General features: G+C 42.8%; 1 protein-coding gene across 1 annotated transcript in view; it reads right to left on the bottom strand.

Annotated features, from left to right (window-relative positions):
- METTL8 (methyltransferase 8, tRNA N3-cytidine) overlaps nucleotides 1-5,460 on the bottom strand; it is an 89,648-nt gene that overhangs the window by 46,569 nt on the left and 37,619 nt on the right. The gene's annotated exons all lie outside the window — the stretch shown is intronic.

Below are 5,460 nucleotides of genomic sequence, written 5' to 3'. Positions count from 1 at the left end.
CATTCTGAATCTTTTCTTTATCTCCATGAACTGAAGAAATTTATTTAGTCCCTGGTAAAACAAACAAAAAAAAAGGGTACCTAGGTACATTTGAAGGATGAATGAATAATATAGTAACTACCAACTAGTCCTATTCACAAGAAAGTTTCTGTGTATCAACATAAATTCCACGTCTCTCCTGAAACACAGACTGAACAGGCCACAAGTACTAAAGGAATGAAACAAATATTCCAGCATTTAAAATCAATTTTAGAGATTTTTAAGAGAACATCTTTTTTTTTCTTTTTTTTTTCTTTTTTTTTCAGCTATTTCACAATCTTAGATTTTTAGAGAAGACCACTTGAAGCTCTCTAGTTGCTAGATTTGGCATTTGCGCAACTATAACTTCAGTATTTATTTCTACTTTACTGAAGTTACAAAATGATGACCTAAATGACCTCCAGGAGCACCAAAAGATTTTTTTTTCTGCCAACTCATTCTCATGTTTTTAGATTAAATAAATTCAAAGTAATCAAACTGCTCGCTTTGGATAATAAGGGATTACAAATGAACTGCATTTTTTTTTTCTAAGAATGAAAGCAACGAGGTCCCCTTCTTGCAGAGTGAATAGTTAAAATGATAAAATTATAAGAACTGCTTTGGTTGGTCTAGCTTAACAACTCATTTCATAAAATGGGAGTACAAATTCCTTATTCTTGCATGGGTGTGGAAGGAATATTACATTCCTAGGAATATTATATTTTAAGGGAAATGTAAGCGCAGTTTCTTAGGAACAGATAAAGGAAGCATGGAAGGAGAAGCTAAAATTCACTAGAATTACTTCACACAATGGCTTACTCGAGATGCTGCAGGAAAAGCAATGCACTCCATGTGATCCAGAGGACTGCAGGCTCACCGGCCAGACCCTAACAGCTGCTTGCCAGAAGCCAAGTGGGAAAATTACTCTGTTAACACGTTTACTTGAATGTACCACATTCAGACTCACACACTGTAAGTTTTCCTGATTAACCTCTAGATCTGCAGTTGTCCTCATCTTTGGGTTTGTACATAAGGTGCCTGCCTCTAACATGCAACTTGCAGCACAGATGCAGCACGGTTGCATATTGTGGGGCAGAGATCTAGGAAACTCCCAACGGTTGACACCACATTTCAATTATAGTCCTTTATAATGCCAGTGCCCCTTATTTCTACTGCTTGAAAGCTGGCTTGACTGTATAATTCATAAGTATTCGTTTTGTGGATCAAAGCAGCATATTTCCAGCATTTCTACTTCAACAAAATTGTTTTTTATTCCCACTTTTCCACTTCACTCTGGCTTCTCAATGATCAGATATCTGGACAGAGAAGCAAAAACGGCATCCCAGAAGTGCTACCCCCATTTTTGTTTGTATTTTTAATAATGTACGAAGAACTTCCCAGTCAGTGCTTAGGGACTGGAAAGATAGGGGAGTGGCTTGATAAGATTTGCTTCAATTTAGAGTAAGAAGCATTTCAACAGTGCACACCCTGTTTTTCTGCTAAGTACTCACTGACAAGGCTGCTGAGCAGTGGTGAAGAAAATGAAATAGCACAAGCTAAACAAAAAGCATAAGCAGTAATATTTTATAATCTTGCTTTGGGAGTTCCAGCTCCTGCTCCACAGTCTCACAATTTTCAAAAATTGTTACAAAAGGCTTTAAATTATTAGAAAAATATTTTACAACTCACAGAACCAAGATGTTTATGGATTAAAATAATAAAGAGTTTCACTGCATAGGTAATAATGACTGGCCTATAACTCATATAGAAATCTGGTCATAAGCTGCACTATCTACTTTATCTCAGAGAAAGCTCTCTAAAGGGTGGAGAGTAAGTAAAGATTATTTCGAGGAAAGGTCCCATTCAATATTCCCAATTTTTGCAAAAATTGGTAATGCCCTCAACAGCAAAGGTCAAATGGTTCTGCTTCGTAGACATGGATCTGGCTGCCAAAAAGAGTAGAAGGATCATTCTGATCTGTCAGCGCCACTCAAGCACTAATTGCTTAAACTCACTTGTCAGTATTACTCCTGGTAAGGTAACTCCTGCGGGGATACTTCTAAAGCTTTCACAACAGCTGGCTAAGTTAGCACTATCTCAGCAGTTTTGTTTGTTTATAATATGAACAGCCACCAGGCTTCTGAAAAGCTCGTCCAAGTGCTTTGAGAGACACTGTAACCACTTTGGAATGTCCTGTTCTAAGGGCTGGATCTTCAGTGATTCGTCCAGCGTGGAAAAACAGAGATAAAGTTGTAGCTGGTGAAAGACGCTCCAACCTCTTCCTAACTATAGCTCTCAACAACTCAGTTACTGGTCACTGGAAATTCTAATTTCACTCCTTGTATTTAAACAATTACATCAAAAAAAAAAAAAAAGGCACAAGATAATGATCTATGATGATATGGTGTGCTGCTTAGGTAAACGTCTACGTAGATTTATGTCTAGAGTGCTGCTGTCAAGGTATATGAATGATACAGCAGCTGCGACAGAGGTTGCTGAGTAGCCATGCACCACACGCATAATACAGGCAGGAGGCCATTCCTGCTTCTCCAAAGTAATGTGTGAGCAGTCCAGTTTTCTACTTTGTAGGTTCTTACAAACCTGAAGTCACAGTCATCCTGCTTCTACACCTGGCAATGCAGCAGCACAAAGGAAGTTTGTATCAGCTGATGTCCTGACAACCACTGAGAGGGAGCAGCAAACAGAGAACAGGTATTGTACTGAAAAAGCATCAACACGGTCTAGGAGACAGAGGCTCTGGGAAAGAACAGAGATCTTGAACTGCTGCAGCACCTATCCACAGCAATGGTTAACAAAAGCAGGGGTTCACCGATCCAAGAGACCTGACAGCCCCATTCAGGTTATGCCAGTAGGGGTTTATGTTCCGAACTCATGTTCGAATCCTGTGTGCAGCTGAGCCCTCAGCAGCCAACTGTACGATACAGTTCCCACCCGCATGTAACCGTGCAATCCCCTCTGACATTACAGCAGTGCTAAAGATTGCTTCAGATTCCGTACCAATCCAACACAGGGATCAAGTGGGCAAAAAGAGGTGGAAGAACAGGAAGTAAAGAGAAATACCGGCAGGAGTTCCTAACTGTGCTGTCTGAAACATCTTCTGCATTACAGACTTTCCATAAAGTCCACTTTAGTTGATGCAACAATTATTTCGCTCTTGATTCTGGTTTGGTGTATTCAACACTGCCTAAGCTTTCAAGTTTCTATTCTAAAAACAATTTGTTCATATTTAGCTGGCAAAACTGAGCCTAGGATTTCAGTTCAATAAAATTCTGTGTTTGCTCTTGTTATCGGCTGCTTTAACAGCGTTTGCCTGTCAGTATCTTACCAACAATAAGCAGAGACAGTGAGCTTGAATTAAGACCTTGGATTCACAAAATTTGTCATAGTCTGTCAATGCCCTTAAACTGTTAATGGACCATGGAATTTCTGAAATAGGGCCATGTAGATGATTAAAGGATTGGAGCACCCATCAGACGAAGAAAGACTGAGAGAGCTGGGACTCTTTATCCTGGAGAAGAGATAGCTCAGGGGGATCTTATCAGCGTGTACAAAATACATCAGCCAGGACTGAGTGTTTCTCTCCTGTCACCACCACCTGCTCTGCCCCTCAGGCTGGATGGAGAGGTATATTTGTGGAGAAATGCTTGGGGAGAAACACCCCATGATAAAGACTTCAGTGCCAAGCAGCATCAGGAGTGCTGGGACCTCTCCTCTCCACTGCCTGAGGTAATGGTGCAAAACATCCACCCCAGAACAATGCTTTCTTCACCCATCCTTCTGCACACTATGACCTTGCAACATGGCAGCTTCACTAGGCTGCTGGGGAAAGGATTGATGCCTCTTCCGTGTCCCGCCACTTTGTTTTGCCGCTGGCAGAGCAGAAGTGGTGCCAGCAGCCTGAGGCTGGAAGGGAGCAGAAACAGACTAGAAGCAGAAATGGAGGCAAAGTGGGATGCCTATACCTGGGACATCCTAAACTGGGCTGTCTGTATTACATTGCACAAGGTGCTCCTGACAATTACTTATCTAATAATTTTGGAACTGGCATCGTGCAGATTTAAGTCCAAGGACAGCTGGGCACTGATGGAAATATAACATGAAATGAGCCATGTAAGCTCTCAGGTGACTGTGACAGAACTCTCCATAACCCAGCCTACTATCTTTGTGTCTTGCTGCTACAGGGAACCCAAGCAAAACAAAAAGAGCTACACACATTTTCTTGACTGTTTCCACACCATTGCTAAGCACACTTTTTTCTTTGCAATCCTTCCCGTTTCCTTTGGTACACAGCATTTTCTACAGTCTTTTTTTTCCACTCCAGCAGCCATCTTCCAGCTTCTGGTCTGCGACGTAGACACAGTGAAAACTCAATAACCAAAGTTATTAAGCAGGTATTCTATATTACGGTGCCGGGTGTGGGGGGATCGCTCCACCTAACACACACACCAAGGGTTACTGGCAGTGTGCTTATGTTAATGACATATATACATATTCATTTCATTTCCTGTGAGTCTCTCGCATATTCATCAGGTCTCCAAAGGATCATTAACGTAGGTTCCCACCCCTGTTCGCATGCATGCTAGAGTCCTTGGGTGGTCATCCAGCATACTCTGGAGGTCTTTTGATGAAGGCCAGAAGTCTTCCTCCCTGCTAAACTTCTGATCCTTCCTTTCTTTGACAGACTTCAGCAGTCCAAGCCAGTTCTTGCTGGTTCCATTATCTCTGTGCATACAGCCTTTTACTCCCTTATCTTTAGGGTTGTCCTGTCGTTGTGGTTAACATACAGTTGTGTTATCACAACTCAACGTAACTACATGTCTGAGGTTCTGCTATTCCGTGAGGAATACAGACAGAGATGGACAAAGTGTAAGAGACTGAGAAAAGACATCATAATGGGAGCAACTTTGAGTACTATTGATAAAATGACCCCTCTGTGTTGTATCTTGGCCCATTGGAAGGATAGGGCAGGCCACCCAGAGGAGACGTTAATCGTAAGATCTTAGTTAAGTATTGTAACCAATAGTGGACTTAAACAAAAAAAACCAAACAAACTAATGTCTCAATGTAACTAAACCGCCTAGCCTGGCAGGTCCCAACAGCACAATGCCCAAACACTCCTCCAGACGCACACCAACATCCATGTATGAAAACGGCGAGTATTTGTTTTAAATTTCATCACTCGGGAACCCGCTGGGAACCAAAGTGGGTGGTCGTGCCTGGAAGCGTGCTCGGAGCACGACACGTCGAAGCCTCTCAGCATGCATCTCCTGTGTGTTCCTGGCCTCAGCACCGCGCCGTGCTCCCGATTTGCCCCGGCTGGTCCCGGTTCGTCCCGGTTTGCCCACCGGTGCCGGCGAACCGGTGCCTCGACCCCCTGACTCCCCCGCGAGGGAGGGCGCAGGCGGGGCCGGCACCCTGCGG

The sequence above is a fragment of the Anser cygnoides genome, chromosome 6 (assembly GCF_040182565.1).
Source record: "Anser cygnoides isolate HZ-2024a breed goose chromosome 6, Taihu_goose_T2T_genome, whole genome shotgun sequence".
Lineage (NCBI taxonomy): Eukaryota > Metazoa > Chordata > Aves > Anseriformes > Anatidae > Anser > Anser cygnoides.
The sequence above is the reverse complement of the archived record's forward strand: the minus strand, read 5'-3'. Positions and strand labels throughout refer to the sequence as shown.